This window comes from Urtica dioica, chromosome 5 (genome assembly GCF_054948205.1).
Source record: "Urtica dioica subsp. dioica isolate 48M chromosome 5, U.dioica_male_clone48M_v1_H2, whole genome shotgun sequence".
Lineage (NCBI taxonomy): Eukaryota > Viridiplantae > Streptophyta > Magnoliopsida > Rosales > Urticaceae > Urtica > Urtica dioica.
Genome location: NC_142760.1, coordinates 5486339 through 5508441, shown reverse-complemented (window position 1 = coordinate 5508441; position 22103 = coordinate 5486339). Strand labels below are relative to the sequence as shown.

General features: G+C 44.4%; 1 pseudogene across 1 annotated transcript; it reads right to left on the bottom strand.

The window, feature by feature from the left end:
- Positions 1 to 12693: 12693 nt before the first annotated feature.
- Positions 12694 to 13660, bottom strand: LOC149394978 (MLP-like protein 43; annotated as a pseudogene). The gene is made up of 2 exons (XR_016297138.1): positions 13274 to 13660; positions 12694 to 13178 (listed from the first exon to the last, which is right to left on the bottom strand). The product of XR_016297138.1 is annotated as an MLP-like protein 43 (transcript).
- Positions 13661 to 22103: the final 8443 nt, after the last annotated feature.

The window sequence follows — 22103 nt, the reverse complement described above, 5'->3', positions numbered from 1 at the left end:
AATAACGTCTATATATTTACACGTGTAAATTGACGTAAATATCTCATCTTTTTATTTAAATTAAAGGGCAAAATAAGACTGTCACGCCATCGTTATAGTTATTTATCTAAGATTTACGAAACGTTAGCTATATAACAATAGCAAGCATTTTTATTGGCTAATTACCCAATTTTTTTATAACTATAAAAATAAAACTAGTTTTATAGTCGTATTTTATTAGATATTTGGATTTATATGAGTGAAGAAATTGTAATAGTGAGATGAATAGAGTGCGTGAGAAAATGATGAGATATTTGTGAAGATAAATAATTAAAAAAAATAATTATATAGGTGCGAAAATGGTTGCAACAACACTATCTATTCGTTGCCGTTACACTGAAATGCATCGTAACTTTGTTTACATTAGCTAATAACACCGGTAATAAATGCGACGTTAATAATTGAATGCACCGTCTAGTATTATTTCCATATTCTCTATCTTTCTAATGAATGATGCATAGTAAATTCAATGCACATCTATTTCCGTGACATAGCAGGTCCCAGTAGGTTGAATAATAAATAAATAAATTTATCAAAATTAATTGATTTATTGGTTTGGGGACCAATGAATGATACAACGGTTCCATTAGTATACCATGGGTTAAACTTTTAGCGGCAGTTAACTATGATAAAGTGGTTAAATTTAGTCAACAATCACAATCAACCGGTTAGACTTTATTTGATCATGGCTGGTCAAATTTATCCTCATTTTTAGCCCAAATATCGAAATACCATTATTGTTATCGTTTCGGGACTCAGATTTTACTAGTCTCCGGTAGCAAATCAGTGGTATAGCGTGAAATACTGAAAAGAAAAAAGATAAATTGTGTCGTTGAAGTTATCGTTACTATCGAGAAATACTGTCAAATACCGTATTTACCGAGATGTGCATTAAATATTTAAATCAACAAGAGTGTGTATTATGACACATTTATAGTTCCATAAAAACTCAACACAAACCTAATGAAATAGTTCAATACAAAGTACAAACAAAATGGAAAAAAGTTAAACATAATCCATCGTAAAGCTCGCATCTCCTCCTTTACTTCAGAAGGAACTTAATCACAAAATTTCACGCTCTTGTGAGCGTCCATATATGCTAGGTAATTTTTAACTCAGGTGATGCCGCTGCCTATAATAATGTGACCACATAATATTCGAGAGTGTGCATTGAGTTTTCCTGGAACAGCCGTTTCGCCGAAGGAAGCCTCGTCCTGAGGAGGGTGTTCCAAAACACCCAGGTTCGCGGAGCAGGGGTACTCGGGCCGAACTGGGAAGGGCCTTACCGAATTCGAAAGGTGATACACAACGGAACTTACCACCTCGACGAGATGGACGGCAAGGAAATTAGACACCCGTGGAACGCGGAGCATCTCCGCCAATACTACCAATAGGCCGTGGCGCCAAGGCACCTAAAGGTTGGCAAGCGACGAAACCTGAACAACAAATCAAGTCCTTTCAAATTTTTAGTTTTCCAAAAGCGACCACTGGCCCCAATGAACTTTGAATTTTTCAAAAGCAGGCCATGCGCCCAATTAATGAATGAAATCAAAATTCGCGTTCAGTTCGCAATCTTTAGCTCCTAACTTTTCATACAATTTAAACAAAATTGCATAAAAACTGGGGGGTTAATAGGGTAAGACAAACACCAAGCACAACGCAAAACGCAACAAAAAAAAAATAATAAAAAAAATATCTGCATACATGTGAAAATGAAGGAATACAGACATAGCAATCGCGACATCGAGCCCCAAACGCACCTCAAAGCGTCCACGGAGTCCGAGAAATGGGGTTTCGCAACGTTGAAACCCCGAACGTATCGCAAAGAACTCCGTGCGACCCGAGATGAGGGGGCTTGCGCCACCAAGTCCCCGACCGACCTCAAAGCGTCCACGGAGTCCGAGAAATGGGGTTTCGCAACGTTGAAACCCCGAACGTATCGCAAAGAACTCCGTGCGACCCGAGATGAGGGGGCTTGCGCCACCAAGTCCCCGACCGACCTCAAAGCGTCCACGGAGTCCGAGAAATGGGGTTTCGCAACGTTGAAACCCCGAACGTATCGCAAAGAACTCCGTGCGACCCGAGATGAAGGGACTTGCGCCATCAAGTCCCCGACCGACCTCAAAGCGTCTACGGGATCCGAGAAATGGGATTTCGCAATGTTGAAACTCCGAACATATCTCAAAAAAAAAAAAATCCCGAATAACCCGAGATGAGGGGACTTGCGCCATCAAGTCCCCGACCGACCTCAAAGCGTCCACGGAGTCCGAGAAATGGGGTTTCGCAACGTTGAAACCCCGAACGTATCGCAAAGAACTCCGTGCGACCCGAGATGAGGGGGCTTGCGCCACCAAGTCCCCGACCGACCTCAAAGCGTCTACGGGATCCGAGAAATGGGGTTTCGCAACGTTGAAACTCCGAACGCATCTAAAAAAAAATCCCGTACGACCCGAGATGAGGGGACTTGCGCCATCAAGTCCCCGACCGACCTCAAAGCGTCCACGGAGTCCGAGAAATGGGGTTTCGCAACGTTGAAACTCCGAACACATCTAAAAAAAATCCCGTACGACCCGAGATGAGGGGACTTGCGCCATCAAGTCCCCGACCGACCTCAAAGCGTCCACGGAGTCCGAGAAATGGAGTTTCGCAACGTTGAAACCCCGAACGTATCGCAAAGAACTCCGTGCGACCCAAGGTGAGGGGGCTTGCGCCACCAAGTCCCCGACCGATCTCAAAGCGTCTACGGGATCCGAGAAATGGGGTTTCGCAACGTTGAAACTCCGAACACACCTCAAAGAATCTTGTGAAGCCCAAGATAAGGGAACTCGCGCCATCGAGAACCTGACCCACCTCGAAGCCTGCTCAAGGCGCAAGAAGGGAAAAGGCAGCAGGAGCCCCGCACAAGCTCAAAGCATTTCCATACGACAAACACGAAGTAAAAAAAAAAAAAAAGGGACTCGAGACATCAATGATGTCCTGCCCAACAGCGAGGAAGGCGGCGAGGCGCCCGCATGGCACTCACACGAACAGGGACTCGAGACATCGACGATGTCCGGCCCAACGGCGAGGCGACGAGGCGCCCACGAGGCACTCACGCGAACGCGGACTCGAGACATCAGCGACGTCCGGCCCAACAGCGAGGAAGGCGGCAAGGCGCCCCTAAAGTCAAAAACATCAAAGCAAGCAAGATATTCAACACAGTATAACATTCAAAGACGAAGATTAAAGACAACTCTCGTTCCACCATTTAAACACCAAAAAAGAGAGCTCGTGTCGACGAGACCCTAATAAAAAAAAAGATGTTTGGACGAAGTGTCGAACACTAGTACAAAAAATAGCAACAGGTGCGACTTTTTTCGCACCTGAAAGTCAATTTTCGCACCCAATGATACCTTTAGGTGCGACTTTGGGTGCGACTTTTTCGCACCCGAAAGTCCGCACCTAAAATTATTGGGTGCGAAAAGTCGCACCCAAAAGTTTTGACTTTCGGGTGCGACTTTCCGCACCTAAAGTCGCACCTAAAAAAGTCACAAAAAAAAACGGCGACTCGTCCAGGACCGGGATGGCTCCGGCCTCCGTCGCCGCTCCTCGCCGCTCCTACACACACACACACACACATACACACACATACACGGTCAAACCCAAAAATCAAACCTAGAATCCAAAAACCCTTTACCGAATCCAAAAACCCGAAAATCAATTCCAAACCCTAATCCTAATTCATCTCAAGTTTGATTTCTTACCTAATCTTTGTGAGATTCACTATTCTCGGGGGTTACTCTCTCTTCCTCCGGCGTTCTTTCTCGGGCGGCGGCCACGGCGAGCTCGCGGTGGTGGCGCTTTGCTCGGTCGAGGCGCGCGGCGGAGCTCAGTTGGCGCGCGAGGAACTGAGCTACGTGAAGACGAAGAAGATGAAATGGAGGAAGAGAAGGGATTGCGATTCAACGATTCTCGGCTCTCTCTCTCTTTCTCTCGGTCTCTCTCTTTCCATTTCTCTCTTCTTTCTTTCCTTTCTTTCTTTCTCGGTCTCGCTAACTTTGTAGTCAAAATGTTTTGGACTTTTGGGTGCGACTTTGTCGCACCCAAAGGTATGTTGGACTTTTGGGTGCGACAAAGTCGCACCCAATGATATTTGAAAAAAGAGGGGGAAAATTTGGCCGCGGAAAAATTTAGGACATTTGGGTGCGACTTTTCCGCACCCAATGATATTTTTTACAAAAAAGAGGAGAAAGTTGGCCGCTAAAATGTTTTCAGCCTATGGGTGCGACTATGTCGCACCTAATAGTTTTGATAGACTTTTGGGTGCGAAAAGTCGCACCCAAAGTTAAAAAAATCAGCGAAAATTTTCGAATGCTTGTTTGAGTTTTGAGTGCGAAAAGTCGCACCTGAAAACCTATTTGGTACGACTTTTGGGTGCGAAAAGTCGCACCCGAATATCTTCCGCACCGGAAAACAGTATTTGTAGTAGTGGAAGTCATTCCAGCTCGTCACGGACTATGTGACGAGCTCGACTAGATGAGGAGACAAGCTCGACTAGACGAGGTGACGAGCTCGACTAGCTGGTGACAAGCTCGACTAGACGAGGTGACGAGCTCGACTAGCTGATGACGAGCTCGACTAGACGAGGTGACGAGGTCAAAATCCCAACACCATCAATACTCTTAGAAAATATTATTTTGAAAAAAGATTGCACAGATAATCCATAGACTCTTAAAGATTATACGACTATTAATGCTCTAAGGGAAATTGTTCATTTGTCGAATAAGCCCAAAAATGGGACCCGCAAAAGATACAGCGGACTAGAAGGACGCTCAAACAAGCTGCGCCACCAAAAGGAAAAAACCAACAAATGATAGTCTTCCCAAAAGCATACAAACACAGAAACTACGCAAAAAAAGGGACATGCGCGGAATGTCATAAGCGACCGTACGAACAAAGGACATGCAAGCTCCTAAAACGACGAGTCGCTATCACCACTCAAGTCTACTCGCTCCTCACCCCAAGGGGGAACCTCCTCGTCCTCGCCGGCCTCAGTCACCTCTGGAGGCAAGTTAGAAGGAACATGGGAGAAAGAAATAGGAAGGCCCGGGTTTTCTGCTATCGTCTTTCCTTTCCCTCGAAAGATCCCGCGCCAGTAAGAAATCATGCGCTCGTACGCCTGATTGGAAATGAGCTGGCGCCGCGCGTCCCGAAGTACGACGCACTCCGCCCGAAACGCATTACGCTCCGTCTGAATGATGGAACGATCTGCGCGAACAGCCTGTAGGTTCGAACGAATATGTCGGAGCTCAACGGCCTGATTACGGTTCTTTCCCGATAAGTCAACAGCCTCGTCCCGCAACTTCTTGATCATTGAAGCGCCCTCCTCCCGACCAGCCTTCAGACCGTCCTCCCTCGCAAGGCGGAGGACTTCGAACGGTGGTTCGGCCGTCTTCGCCAAGTCGCAGAAGTTGCGTTTCACAGCAAGGGCAGAGAAGTAGCACTGCAAACATATAAACAAAAAATTAAAAAAAAATAAATAAAAAGATTATACATATAAGTAAATATGTATACCTGCAAAGCATTCCGAGTAAGTGTCTCGACGAGAGCAACGCCGGGCATCCGATCTATTTTGATCACCTCCGACGGAGGAGCCGCTTCGATGCAAGCAATGGCCTTAGCAGCCAAAGGGAGTGACCCCCGAAAAGAGGACGACACCGCGGCGGGTGACGTGCGATGAGATTCCCTATTCTTCTTCGAAATATTGCCGCGAAGAAGAGCAGACGACGTGGCCTTGTCATCTCTAGGCCTCTTCGAGCTAGCGCCCGACACCCTCACGGACAAGGCAGGGGCCTTAGCAGCATGAGAAGACGAGATGGGCAGAGGAGGCGGAGAAGGAAGCCTCGCGCCAATGAAAGATGTCGACCCTATCAACCTACGCTCGCGAGCACCGCGGTTCTTCTCAGCCACCATACCTGAAGCATACCGATCATTTAGACAAATACCACCACGACCACCCCTTGCCAAAGGAGACAAAGGAACCGAAGGATCCGGAGACTCTCGAGGTAACTCGTCGACAGCCTCGACAACGAGAGAAGAAAGTAACCATGGACGCGGTAGGACGGTCAGAATCTCGTTGGCCGGGCGATAGGGAAACCACCCGACCCTCTCCCAAAGACTTAGATCTCGATACTGAGACACGACAAGCTCTGAGTAAGAACGAGAATCTATAAAAGAAGCGAACTCCTCGGAAGGCCCGTAAGGCTTCGGGGTTTCGGCGACATCGACAAAACGAAGCGGAATACTGCCAAGACCTGGAGAACGGACATAAAAATAATCATCTACCCAACCCCTATCTTTGTTGGGAAACTCCTCGAGCAGAGCCGACCTTCGGTGACGAACAAGACACGACCTCGGCGTCCGAGCATTCGGCCTCACGCGACATGCGGAAAGGAACTCATCAACGGAAAGCTCTTTTCCTTTCTCCTCGAACCAAATGATGTAATAAGCGATTATACCATAATAGCTCTTTGCGTTCAATTGGCCAAGAGCCAAGTGGACCCTCTGAAAAAGAGCGAGAATGAAGGGATGAAGCGAAAAACGAAGGCCATTTCGGAGACTCTCGATATGGACAGCGGTGTAACCCGCATGAGGCTCGCTAGCAACGTCACCAGGCTCGGGCACGATGATCGAAACATCGCTGGGAATCCGGAACTCCCGAACAAAATACTCTGCTCTTTCCTTTGTTGTCAGACACGGGACGTCAAAACCGGAGAATTTACCAGGCGCCGGCCTCGTACCGATAAGTCTCTTCCGTTTGGGCGGCTCTCTCTCGCCCGAGCCACTGCCACGCAACACGACGGTGCTTCCGAGAACCTCGCCGACACCCGAGGCTAAAATTCCCACACCGCTCGAAGCTTCCAGCTCGAAACCCGGCGAACTCTTTTCTCCACCAATCGCTTCCGCCGAGACGATCTGTTCTCCATCGACGGTCCCCACCATGCACGTCCCACATGACAGCCTCGACGAGTTCCAATCTCCACCGGTCGCTATTTCGACGCTCGACTCCAGCGCATTGACGACGGTTCCCACGCCTTGCAAAGTCAGCGGTGTGACTTCGGGCTCGCTGACGCCCATCTCCATGGCCATCCCGGACAAAGAGGAAAGAAGCGCATCATCGAAGTAATCTCCATAGTCAATTTCCGGGTGTGAGGGTGAAAAGGTCATGTTGCTGCCTTCCAAAAAGCCAGATATATCCTCCAAATCGAATTCTTAAGGGGACGATATCCAACTTCCCAACTCATCGTACGGGACACTTAAAGAAGGGGACAGTGGTGATTCTCCACCATTTGTGAGCTGGTTGATGTTGCTCATATTAATGGAGAAAAGAAGACTAAGAGTGAAAAAAAAAAAGAAGGAAGGGGAGATAAGGTGAATATCTAAAACCCAAGGCAAAGAATATGTAACTTGGAAGAATAAAACGAAGAAGAAAAAACTGAGTAGAAATAGAGATGTATTTCGTCAATCACGGAAAAGAAGGAAGGCCCATTCTTGTGCCTGACAAACGCAAAACCATACGGCAAGTATATAATGATGGAAATTTACAGAGATGTGCTACAACAGAAAATAGCCAATATATGTATAAACTATACCTTCTCAAATAGCGTAAGGCTATCGGCACATGGGAAAGGGATCGGAAAGTCAAAAGGGTGAGTAGCTTTATCACTGTGCCTGACACCATATCTTAAGGGAGTTAGTAGCCTAGCAGGAAAAAAATAACTATAATATATATAATAATAATGATAAACACAATAAATAAAATGAAGCTCACGGATCCAGGTTCAACGAAATACTAGAGCAGAGCAAATAATTTCACGGGCGACAAGTCCTCCAAAAAACTGGGGGGTTAATTAATGTAACGACGACCTCCAGGCGAGCTCAACCTCCGGGCGAGCTCGACCTCCAGGCAGGCTTGACCTCCAGGCGAGCTAGACCCCCAAGCGAGCTCGACCTCCAGGCAGGCTCGACCTCCAGGCCAGGTTCGACCTCCAGGCCGGGAGACGGAGCGAGAAGCCCGCGCCGAGCTGGAGAAACTCGCGCACCTGACGCCCGCGCGCTCGCGTCGAGCTAGAGATGGCTGCGCACCGACGCCGGCACAAAGACGGGGCGAGAAGCCCGCGCCTGCACCGAGCTGGAGAAACTCGCGCGGCTGTGCCGAGCTGGAGAGTCCGGCGCACCGACGCCGACCCGAAGACAGAGCGCCCCGCCGAAGCTGATGAAAAGAACTCTCGGTCGAGCGCGATCTTCATGCGCCCGCCGCGCGCGTCAGAGATGTCGCCATGTGCGACCAAGATCTAAAAGTGCTGCTTCTCGTCGTGGCCCAGGTGACGACCCCCGACGCATAGCCACGAGCAGCTCAGACGAAGAAAAAGAAATGAAGCGGAGGAATGCCAATTTCTCGGATCTACAATTTGGTTTTGAAACCCAGAGCGCTCACCATCGACATACTCAGGCTAGGGAACCAAAGACGGTCGGGATAACGTCCGGACATGCAACGATCCACCCCGAAAGCACGAAGTTTCTTGAACGACTAAGTCCTCCAAAAAACTGCGGGGTTAATGTTGTGTGGGATTTTTCTCCATCCGAAAAACGTCAAGGCCCAACTCAAGCGAGGATGCATGGCAACCCCGGCCCAAAGAGTAGAGCCCGGGATTAAGACAAGTCGAGCTCACCCCTTAGGGGACCTCTCATCCTGGCGTCCAGGCGAGCTCGACCCCCAGGCAGGCTCAACCCCCAGGCTGTTGGAATTGATCTAGGGTTTAAGAAAAAGTTTAACGCTTCGTTAAGCGGCGGAATTTTAAAATTTTTCTTTTCAAGTAAAAACGGTTTTTTACTAACCTAGACAAAAAGCAAGTACATGTAAATAAAACTATTATGAGCTAAGAAGTTTACTAACCTTTCTTGAAGCTTGAACTTTGAGAAGCTTTTGGAAAGTTGCAACGCTCGTCTCCCTCGCAGCACGTCTCTCTTTCTTTCCTCGGCAACTCGAGCAACCATGATAGTTTCTATCAATAAATCACTCGAAATAAAAGGAATCAGTGAGTGGGCACTTTTAAACACTACGACTTAAGAACGAGTCTTGAAGTCGCAGAGCTAAACTCTAGGTCAAATGAGGACCTAGGTGCCAAAACAATAAAACGAAATTGAGTAGAGAGAGAGAGGAGAGGGGCGGCCACAAGTTCTAGAGAGAGAGGCTCTCAATCTCTAACTTATGTGGAATGAATGAAATGAGAAGAATAAGGCTCCTATTTATAGGAGAGGCTTTACCTTCAATAAGGTAGTTTCCTCTTCTTTAGAATATCACATATTCATGAGGAAATAATCCTTATTTCCTTTTCTCATTTTGGGCGTGTAAGCCTTGCCATCTAGAAGCAAATTTGTTTCCTATTTTGCTTGCCTTGGCCGCCCATGTCATACTCTCCTAGAGGAAATTTGTTTCCTCTTTTTCTTTTGGCAAATATCTTCATACATTAATGCACAAAATAAACTCTCTTTCACACTAAGGGCTGCACGAAATTTGGTCTCCCATTCACTTGGGTTGGACGGCCAAAAGCCTTCTAGAAAGGCTTTCTAGGTTTTCTTTTAATTGTTCATGACAACATAAGAAAAGCCCATTAAGAATTTTCTAGTAAAATTCTATGAAATGAAATTAATTCACAAGGCCCAATAAACATGTTATGGCCGTGTGATATAATATGTCATCATATGATATTGTCAAAAAATTTATTGACATTCATTTCATGCCATGTCCAAAAAGACAAAATTACCCTTTCGACAATTTTCGTTATTGTTTTGACTTAGCTTCCAGTTTAACTATTCCTAATCGATGTGATTCGTGACAGTGACCTCATGGACCCAAATGAACAAAGCTTGAGCTAAACACTTGGACTCAAAAGTTCACAAACCTTTTCCAAGTTTAGCTTAATGCCAACTGACTCCACTAAAGAGTTGACACTGAAAATCTCTCGGTTCAAATGAATTTACTTTCTACTCAAGAATTCAACCTAATTATGATGAGCGGATCCACTGAATATTATCTATGTTTACCCTTCATGAATGTCATCAGCTAGTCGGGATTTACTAAATTACCATTTTACCCTTCTAGCTGTTATTTCCTCAACTCCTTTGTCGCTTGTGAATAAGTTAGAAACAATGTATTGACGAGGAGCTAACAAGTCACATTGTTTCATCCAAAAGAGTCAGGACTCAATTTGGACACTGGCCAGTTCATTTATTCACACTCCAAGGAACAAAGCATGAGGTGACATACATTGCATTTCAGCAATCTTGTACATGAATTCCATATCTATGAGAACTTCACAAAGTTACTCATGAAATTCTCACAACTTAGTACTTCACCAATAGGCCCTATTCGGAATCACATAGTGAGTCCGAACTCTGACTTTCTCAAATGAGAATACGTAAGCTGTGAAATGGCATGTCTCATTTCAAGATTAAGGTACGCATGATGCAATTCATACATAGTGACTTCGATACATAAGAGGTTAAATGGTTTGTTCTTATCTTGTCTCTAGAAGTGCACTGGTCAATTCAGTACCTTCGGAAGATACCCAGAAGAACTATAGAGTCTCCAACTCTCAATGCCTCATAACCAGACATCATAGATTCTTCTAACAATCATACTGAGGTCAATAGTCCTTTGACCCTTAGATTGCGAATATATCGTTTTAAGCAAACTACGAAGAGTTTGTTCATGCAAATCTACATTTGTCTCTTCGTAAGTTGTTAAGTTTGTTTATGGACTAAAGACTAATAGTTTTATCATAAAGCTTCAAACAAGGAAGATTGAATGAACGTTTCAACTTTTTATTAATAAGCAATTACAAGCAAGAGTCTTCATGAGACTTTATTACATCAAATGCATAATATAAAGATTACAACTCTTCTTGTGGGCACCATTGACAACACAGGCGAGCTCGACCTCCAAGCCAGGCTCGACCTCCAGGCGAGCTCGACCCCTAGGCGAGCTCGACCCCCAGGCGAGCTCGACCTCCAAGCCAGGCTCGACCTCCAGGCGAGCTCGACCCCCAAGCGAGCTCGATCTCCAGGCAGGCTCGACCTCCAGGCGAGCTCGACCCCCAGGCGAGCTCGACCTCCAGGCAGGCTCGACCTCCAAGCCAGGCTCGACCTCCAGGCGAGCTCGACCCCCAAGCGAGCTCGACCTCCAAGCAGGCTCGACCTCCAGGCAGGCTCGACCTCCAGGCAAGCTCGACCTCCAAGCCAGGCTCGACCTCCAGGCGAGCTCGACCCCCCAAGCGAGCTCGACCTCCAGGCAGGCTCGACCTCCAGGCGAGCTCGACCCCCAGGCGAGCTCGACCTCCAGGCAGGCTCGACCTCCAGGCAGGCTCGACCTCCAGGCAGGCTCGACCTCCAAGCCAGGCTCGACCTCCAGGCGAGCTCGACCTCCAAGCCAGGCTCGACCTCCAGGCGAGCTCGACCCCCAGGAGAGCTCGACCTCCAGCAGGCTCGACCTCCAGGCGAGGCTCAACTTCCAGGCTAGCTCGACCTCCAGGCGATCTCGACCCCAGGCGATTTCGACCTCCAGGCCAGGTTCGACCTCCAGGAAGAAGTCCAACCCAAAAATTGTGAAGGCAATCCCAGCCCTGCCAAGGACCAGTCCCTCTGGTAAAGCTCACAAAACCGGAAGACACCTCTGGTAAAGCTCACAAAACCGGGGACACCTCTGGTAAAGCTCACCAAACCGGAAGACACCTCTGGTAAAACTCACAAAACCGGAAGACACCTCTGGTAAAGCTCACCAAACTGGAAGACACCTCTGGTAAAGTTCACAAAACCGGAAGACACCTTTGGTAAAACTCACAAAACCGGAGAATCCCTCCGCCAAGTTTCCATAACTTTTCACATTCAAAATCCTATAAATACCTTCAGATTCCTCATTTGGAGGTAAGTTGGCTCACACACATAAAAGAACTCTCTCTCATGCTATATAAAAAAAAAAACTATAGCAAGTATTCCACTCAACAAAACTCTCTCATTTACATACATTTGAGACTATAATAAAATATTTTCAAGATTATCTCCACTCATACAAACGTCACCAAGACTAATGTTGAGCGTCGGAGCACGCGCCGGGGGAAAACCCCCCGCGTCCCTCTAGTTCACTTTTCTTTTCTTATTTACTCAGGAATCAAAGACGAAGAACGCATTCCCGACGAAGAAGAAGGCAAAGCATTATTTCCCTCTTTGCGATTCCAGGATCCTCTGAAGCTCTTGGACGCTTTGGGCTTTGGTCCCGAACTTCCTTAAGCCCTTTGGACTCTCGAAAAGTAATTCCGAGACTAGGCACGCGACCAATCCAAGCACGCCGCGTGTCCACGAACGTTAAGTCTAAAAAACGGCTTAACAGTTGCATGGACGGAAACAAAATAGGCCCGCGCATCAGGTGTTTAAACTCCCCCTCAAAATATTTTTATACATTTTTGTACCCAAATTTAATTTTTTCTTTTATTTTTTCCCTAAAAATTTACAAATTAGTCCTCCTAAATTATGTTTTTCACTTAGCCCTTCATACGTTTGGAGTCTAGCTCCGTCCCTGAATAGTTGTATGTGTAAACCATAGCTAGAGATCTTAAATACAGAAGAAGAGACTCCTTTATTTTTCAGAAAATGAAGGTACATTTGAAACAATATTCATATAGGAAATATATAAATATCGACGTAAACAATATTCAATGCAAATGCGGACACACACACACACAAGCGCGCTCACATGCCCTATTTATTTATAAATTTGAGAAAGTCATAATTAAGAAGTAGAGACAGAGTGAGCTTGAGCTTCATAAGCCTTGTCCTCGCGGATATGAGCCTCGATGTCTTTGGAGACTTCGACCGCTAATTCGAGGAGAGTGTGAGGGTCTATGATCTCATATGATGCAGCTTCTCGAATTCAAAGTGCCAATGAACCACACACCTCTTCGGGTCCTCCAGATTTGGCGTGACCGTGATTGTAATGAGAAACGACTTGTAGTGATCCATCAAATCTCCTTCGATCACTCGGAACGATATCATGTTCTCCCCAACGGCTTCAATCACTTCTTTGGCCACTCGGGGTTCACCATCTGCCACGTAACACACGTGAAGATCATACATGCATGCATGGAACAATATCAAACAATATATAGTGTATTAATATGGTATGATATGATATATTTACCGTGGTGATAGTTCCAGAAGACGATAGCACCTACTTGACCCCACTCGCCGCTGTGGAGCTCGCAGCTTTGAACTTTCTCGGATGAGACGTTGGAGATGTGATGTGGTTTGTGTGTGAACATGTGGTGAAAGTCCTCCGCTGATCCCTCTATTCCCACCTCCGTCTCCACCGTTCCCAACAGATCATTTGACCCAACCATATCAGACTCGCTGTATGAAGACATTCTCTCTCTCTCTCTCTCTCTCTCTCTCTCTCTCTCTCTGTGTTTATAATAAGTTACTATATAGTTCTTCTATATTAATCTCCTTATATACACAATATTTCATCATCATCATTGCTTAATTTCTTTTCATTTCTAATACCATTCATAAAATATACCGTAGCTATTAGTTGGAAACAGTCGCTGACACGATCTCCAGAATTATTATTTCGGAATGATGTGTGTGTGTGTGATAATATAATCTATATTGTTATCACTCCCCCTCCTTTAAAAACAAGTTGATAGATATCTTTATTGATTATAAAGATCACTACTTTGTTTTTCTATTATTATTTTCATCATAGAAGACCATGATATGATATATGATAAACTATTTCGTATATTGGGTGGCAAAACTAGCGGAAGTATAAACTTGAGAGAGTCGTATAGAGAATTATCTCTGGTTTGTAATTTTTATTGAATGACATGATTATAGATGCGGTACTGAAGATCTTCTTTAAATATTAAAAAAAAAAAGAAGCAAAGTGATCAAACTCCATTCAATATCAATACACAAACACTTATTTGCTTCATTTGTAAGGGACATACTTGTTTTTTTTCCTCTAGAGTAGAGAAGATCGAATAACGAAAATTATTCAACCAACTAGATTAAAAGGACAAAAATCAAATTAATTATATTCATCCATAGGCGGTTGACGAATAAAAATAAAAAATCTTGATACGAAGAGGAGACTAATAATTTCAAGCTCTTTTTTAATCGCTATCATGAGTTGTTTTCAAAGTCGGCAGATCTTTTACTTTGGAAATAACAAGACAATAAAATCCATCAGAAGATTTCCATTTTTTGCGTGTACTTAAACCCATAAAATCCATCATAGGATTCTTCAAGTTGTCTTTTGCTTTAAATCTTACGCGGCTTTTCAATATTTATTTTTGAAGGGCAACGTTGTTATCAACTAAATTATGTCAGGTATCACGGTTTTTCAATATTATTTAAACATGTTTTATTTTTATTTTGGAAAATAAGTAAATAACTCAAATTTGAAAATAGACAACTATAGTGTTTATTTATTTAAATAATAATCACAAAACGACAAATGCATGGTAGTAGATAAGCATTATGAAAATACAAATTCTGGAAAGATAAAACACAAAGAAACCTTAATCGAAATAAATTAAAGGAAGCGATAAATGTCGTGATTTGTTATACGATTCTTTTAGAACTACATTGTAGAAAAGATGAAGAAAGAGAGAATCGAAAATGAGAGAGAGAGTGATCCGAGACTCTGAATATTTTCCTTATGTCTTGGTATGAAATTGTATCACCTATTTATACATATGATAGATACATGTGAAGTAATAAAGACGTGTAATAAATATGCCTAGTAAATAGATAATAATAAATATTACACAGAGAACAAGACATATAAAATAACATGAGAAATAAATGCGACAATTTCCCATGTGAAAAGAATGCTGAGTGGTGTGAGTTCCCAAAGGCACACTAGTCAGGAAGAGGGGGCGAAGTGACGAGGACGAGGTGAAGCTTAGCTCGAACGAGGTGGCGAAGTGTCAAGAGAAGGCCGAACTGCCGAGCTGGATTTCAACACTCCCCCTCAAGCTTGACTGTATATATTGAGGAGATCAAGCTTGCTACATAGCTCGGAGAATGTAGTTCGCGGAAGGGCTTTGGTGAGGATGTCGGCGAGCTGAAGACCTGACGGAATGTATTCCATATCGGTAATTTTTGCTTCAATCTTTTCACTGATGAAGTATCGGTTGATCTCGATATGTTTCGTTCTGTCATGGTGGACTGGATTTTTAGCTATGTTGAGAGCGGCTTGATTATCATAGAAAAGCTTGATTGGACCTTCGATGATGATCTTGAGGTCGTCGAGAACTTTCTTCAGCCATATGCCTTCACATACTCCGCTTGCTAAAGACCTGAGCTCGGCTTCAGCACTACTTCTTGAGACAACAGACTGCTTCTTGCTTCGCCAGGTAACAAGATTTCCCCAGACGTATGTGCACATGCCTGATGTTGATCGTCTGTCTTGAACATATCCGGCCCAGTCCGCATCTGTGAACACTTCGACACCGCGACTTCGTCTTTTCTTGAAGGAGAGGCTAGTCCCTGGGGCAGTTTTGAGATATTGGAGGATCCTCATAACTGCATCCATGTGAGTTTTCGAAGGGTTACTCATGAATCGACTTACCATACTCACTGCGAATCCAATATCTGGTCTCGTGTGGGTGAGGTAGATGAGTTTTCCCACGAGCTGCTGAAATTTTTCTTTGTCAGTGGCGGCCTCGGTGGTGCGAGCTAGAAGTTTCACATTGGTATCCATCGGAGTATCTACTGGTTTGCAGCCAAGCATGCCAGTTTCTTTGAGGAGATCCAAAGTGTACTTGCGCTGTGAAACAGAGATACCCTTCTCAGACCGAGCTACCTCCATGCCAAGGAAGTATCGTAGGCTGCCGAGGTCCTTAACTTCGAACTCTTATGACAAAGTTTGCTTCAATCTCTTGATCTCTTCTAGGTTGTCTCCGGTGATGACTACGTCGTCCACATACACACTAAGGATGGTGTGCTTGCCTTGTGTGGAGATTTTTGAGAAGAGTGTTGGATCTGCTTGACTCTGCTCGTAGTAGCAACGCTTGAGCACATTGGTGAATTTTCCGAACCATGCTCGAGGGGACTGTTTTAGACCGTATAGAGACTTCTTGAGTTTGCAGACTTTGTTGGCTCCTTGATCATTGTCAAATCCCGGTGGGAGTTGCATGTAGACTTCCTCTTCCAATTCGCCATTTAGAAAAGCATTCTTCACATCGAGCTGAATGAGAGGCCAATCTAAGTTGGCTGCTAGTGAAAAGAGGATTCTGATGGTATTAAACTTCGCAACTGGAGCGAACGTCTCTTGATAGTCAATGCCATATGCCTGAGTGTACCCTTTCGCGACAAGGCGGGCTTTGTATCTCTCCACTGTCCCATCTGGATTGTGTTTGATGGTAAAGAGCCATCTACATCCAACAGTTCGCTTGCATGGTGGTAGCTCGACGATATCCCACGTATCATTCTGTTCGAGGGCTTGGATCTCGGCATGACTCGCATCTCGCCACTCGGGACTTTGAAGGGCTTCCTCGATGAATTGTGGCACTTTACCTTCATCTAACTTCGCCACATGGGCTTGGTAGCCCGTAGATAGGTTCCCATAGTACACGTAATCCTCCATCATGTACTGACCACACGACCGAGCAGGTTTTCTCAATGCAATGGGTAAGTTTGGAGATGAGATGTTACCTTGTTCAATAGTGTCGTGGTTCAGGTTCGGAGAGACATTTTGTTCGCGAGCTTGTACCGGACTCTGGGTGATGTTTAGTTCGCATGGAGAGGGTTCAGAGGCTTGCGAGCTGGGAGTCAGAGTCGGACTGGGCGAGCTGGGAATCTCTTGAACAGGTGAGGTCGGACTGTGGGGTGATGTGATCGTGTTTTGGATAGGTGAGGTCGGATTTGGGAGCGAACTAGGTGGACTAAGTGGCGAGGTGAATTCTGGGTTTATGATGAGCCAATTTGGGAAGTCATTTTCATTATTCTCCCCCTGACGAACTGGATTGACGAAGTAAGGGCTGAACTCATGAAAAGATACATCCATGGAGACTATGAATTTTCGTGACCGGGGTTTATAGCATTTGTAGCCTTTCTGAGTTGCTGAATAGCCAAGGAAGATGCACTTGAGCGATTTTGGTTCCAGTTTACCTTGGTCATAAGAATGGGTGAAGACTGAACAGCCGAATACTTTCGCAGGTAGAGTTGAGATGAGACGAGAATGATGGTATGTCTCTAGAAGGACTGGGCCGGGATTTTGTAACCAAGGACTCGAGATGGCATTCTGTTTATGAGGTATGTGGCTGTGAGGACTGCTTCTCCCCAAAAATGAGATGGAACATTTGAGGAGAACATGATGGCTCAGGCGACCTCGAGAATGTGTCGATTTTTCCGCTCGGCTACCCCATTTTGTTGCGGGGTATGAACGCACGAGCTGGAGTGAATTATGCCAATCGCCGATCTCAAAATTAAAGTAATCTCGAGCGTTGTCGGTGTGGACAATTTCAATGGAGGTGTCAAACTATGTTTGGACCATTTTGTGAAAGGTTTTGAATAGATTGGATGTTTCGGATTTTTGTTTCATCATGTATATCCAACTGAGTCTAGTGTGGTCGTCAACAAAGAGAAGGAACCATCGAACTCCAGTGATATTGAGAACTTTTGAGGGCCCCCATATATCACTGTGAATTGTGGCAAATGGACGAGATGGTTTGTACGAGGTGGGGTGATACGAGCTTCGAGAATGTTTGGCGAACTCACACATGTCACACTGAATGGAATTGATATTTTTATTGATAAACCAAGAAGGAAACAGTCTTTTGATATACATGAAATTTGGATGCCCTAGTCTAAGGTGATTGAGCATGATCTCTTTGTACTGGGGTGTATGTTGGGCGAGCTGACACATGGCGGGCTGATCTGGCTTGATGACATAGAGTCCGGTACTCAGCTCGGCATTACCAATCTGTCTCCCCGTGACCTGTTCCTGAAAGACACATGAACTTTCATCAAAAATAGTTCGGCACTTAGAGTTTTGGTTCAACTTATGCACAGATAAGAGATTGCACTGTAGTTGAGGAACAAAGAACACCGAGTCTAGCCTCATGGACTTCGTCAAGACCACGGTGCCAATACCAGTGACTTGAGTCTTGGCTCCATTGGCGATGGTGACTGATATGCTTCTATTACAAGCGGAGTAAGTTGTGAATAGACTTCGATTACCAGTAATGTGATCAGAGGCACCGGAGTCGACAATCCATGATGTGGGATTCTCTGAGCTTACATGGAGGGCTCTAGGAGAGTTACCTAGAGGACCAATGCCCGAGCGTTCTCCACTGAGTTGGACTTGTTGGATAAGCTTTTGGAGAATAGCGAGCTGGTCATTTCTGAAGGGAGAGGAGTCCGAGGTCGAGGTCGAGGTCGAGGCAGCGGACGAGGTGGATACTAAGTTTCCGACTGAGTTTGGATCCTTAGTGTCTCGGGTTGACTTCGAGCTCGGTGGTTTCCCATGCAGCTTCCAGCAGGTTTCTCGGAGGTGTCCAGGTCGTCTGCAATGATCGCAGTAGGGGCGAGGTTTGCAAGGTCTCTCTATTGAGACACGAGCTGCAAGTGCTTCGTCTCCATGCGTGGTGAGGGCGGACGAGTCTGAGGATGAGCCCGGAATTGAGCTCGATTGGTTAACTCCAAGCATGAGTTTCCTCCTTCTTTCCTCGTGTTTGACCGCGGAGAAGGCTTCACGCAGAGATGGTAGTGGTTTAGTACTGAGTATCCGACCTCTGACCTCATCGAGGTCTTGGTTGAGCCCGGATAGTTTAAACACACGTTTAGTCTCCACTATCCTGTGGTAGAGTTTTGAGTCTTCGGAGCAGGTCCACTGGTGATGTTCGTAGAGGTCGATCTTCTGCCATAGATGCGTGAACGAGCTGAAGAACTGAGTAACAGACATCTCTCCTTGACGTAGGTCGTGGAGAGTGTTCTCAGTCTCAAACAGCTCGGACACATCTTCGGAGTTGGAGAAGATTTCTCTAGCTGCTTGCCAGATTTCCGCTGCCGTTGGGTAAAGGAGGAAGGTTTCCCCGATTTCGGGATGCATGGAGTTTATGAGCCAGGACATCACCATGTTGTTGTCTGCCTTCCAACTCTTAAATGCCGGATCTTCGATCTTTGGAGATGTAGCCACGCTTGTGAGGTAGTCATCTTTACCTCGTCCCGATATGAACATGAGCACAGATTGGGACCACTATAAGAATTTGTGGCCATTGAGTTTGTGGCTCGTGATGTGTTGGGAGAAGGATTCATATTGAGACTGAGTGGGCGAGGTCTGCGAGATGGTCGAAGTGGTGTTGAAGGCGGATGAGTTTTCGAAGGAGTTCATGATGATTGAATTTCTGAGCTCTGATACCATGTAGAAAAGATGAAGAAAGAGAGAATCGGAAATGAGAGAGAGAGTGATCCGAGACTCTGAATATTTTCCTTATATCTTGATATGAAATTGTATCACCTATTTATACATATGGTAGATACATGAGAGTAGTCTAGATACATGTGAAGTAATAAAGACATGTAATAAATATGCCTAGTAAATAGATAATAATAAATATTACACAGAGAACAAAACATAGAAAATAACATGAGAAATAAATGTGACAATTTCCCATGTGAAAAGAATGCTGAGTGGTGTGAGTTCCCAAAGGCACACTAGTCAGGAAGAGGGGGCGAAGTGACGAGGACGAGGTGAAGCTTAGCTCGGACGAGGTGGCGAAGTGTCAAGAGAAGGCCGAACTGTCGAGCTGGATTTCAACACATTGAAATGAAGAGCGCTTGGTTCCAAGTCAAAGCCACACCAACAGTTCAACTAAGCAAAAAAAAAAGGGTACAAAAAACAGTTACCATGAATAGAGAAAATAAAGAACGGGAGGGGAAGGAAGTAATCGCTGCTCATCTAAACAGTTTTATCCAATTTGTTGTTAGGATTTGAGTCTCAAATCTAACCTAAAATTAGAAAACGAAGAACAATAGTACATATGTTTATAGTGGTTCATTTATATGCGAAAGTCACGTCTACCCTTTAATGCGGATTCTTACTAATACCCAAATTCGAGAGAAACAAATATTTACAATCTCTCTTATGCTCTACAACACATATAGGCTCACATAGTATTTATAGAGAAAAGTTAAGGCTAACAGTTAGGCTGAAAATTTTCAAAATACCCTCTTCAACCGTGTCGATCTGAACACATGTCAATCCACGAATCATCGTCATAAAGTCTTCAATCATCATATTCGATCAATTAGGCTTCACACCTCAACTCACACATTATAAAGCCACTAATCGCTTAATTACAACACTTATATATATCATGTCGCACTATCCCTTTATTCGAGTCACGATTTGTACGCCCTCGCAAAGCTAGACTTTGAGTTTAGTTAGGGAGAAAAACAAATAAATAATTCAAATTTTTGGATTAAAACACAAATTATTTATGTGTAAAAGATGTATAATTATAAAAATGAGGGGCCTTATGTCATTTTACTACGTATCTAGATTATTGTATCCTTTGCTGATCCATCACTTTCATAATATTATATAAAAATTAATCATTCGGCTATTGTATAGGCAACTTCAACGTCGTCCCACAAATTATTACTATTATTATAGGCAACTTCAACATCACACAAATTATATATTATTGTCTGACAAAAATGTTATGATGAAGAACACTAATTAAGTTTATCAGATGCCGTGCACTAAGATATATTAGGCAAATGTTTCCCAAAATAAGAACCCGGGCTAAGAACCTTCCTTCTCAACGAGAATCTAAAGAAAGAGAGAAAATTAATTGTGAGTTCTAAACATTTTTACGTCATGTGAACGATAAACAACAAGAAGGATACTGTGTGCCAGCTCGCAGCCCTCGTGACCACGTCGCACGTGTTTTCTTTTTCTTGCACCAAAACGGCACGTCATGCTCACACTACACATTTACTAACTTGCGATATATAATTCCTGGTTAATTAGCTATGATCAACTTCTAACTGTACCTATCATGTTAACTTATCAATGATCATCAGATGCTCTACTTGTTAGATCCGAATATCACGGGTGAAAACCATCACCTAATTCCATGACCGAATCATGTTGAATAATTAAGAAAACATAAAACAATAGCGGAAGCGTACCTGATGAATCCATGACGGTTGGTCTTCTAGATCAACATGTATTTCTCTGAGAGTCCCTTTAGTTCTCTCTGACTCACTCTGACGACGGGATATCAAGAATGACAAGAATGTTACGTGTGACCTGGGGACCAGCCGTATCTATAGAGAAACCCTAGGTTACGCTAGTGGGCTTCCTATTTCAACCCATCACTGAAATAGAAGCCCATAATGATTCTACACATTAAACGCCCACAACCTGTTAGATACATTAAAGCCCAATAACCGTACACCAAATTAGATCACTTTTAACGGGCCATCTTTATTGACAGTTCACAACACATAATTATTTAACATATAAGCCCAACGTTGGATTAAGGATCCAACATATTGGATTAAAGATCCAACAATCTCCCACTTGGGCTATATGTTTAACCTTATAATTATGTATCGCAAAAAATAACCGAAAGAGCTCAACTTTACTGTCATTACCAAAATGTATCTCATAACCAATCCGGTCCATCAACCATATCAACATAGGATCAAAGCGGCATTCGCTACATCTATCGTAGTTATACCCATCAATGATCACGTATATCGATACAACTGAACAACATGGATCATGAAGTGGATGTGTAGTATGGAAATTTCATGTTATGTGACCTCAACATGCCTATTTCCATTTGGTCCTCCTTAAACCTTTGTGAGATCAAACCATATACTAGAAAAACAGAGTCTAAATAAACCAAAACTTAATTTCTGCAGAAAACCTCAATAATCATAAATAAAACCAAATATGTCTATAACATAAAAAAAAGCACTAAAAATAGCAAAACAGCAAACTCCCA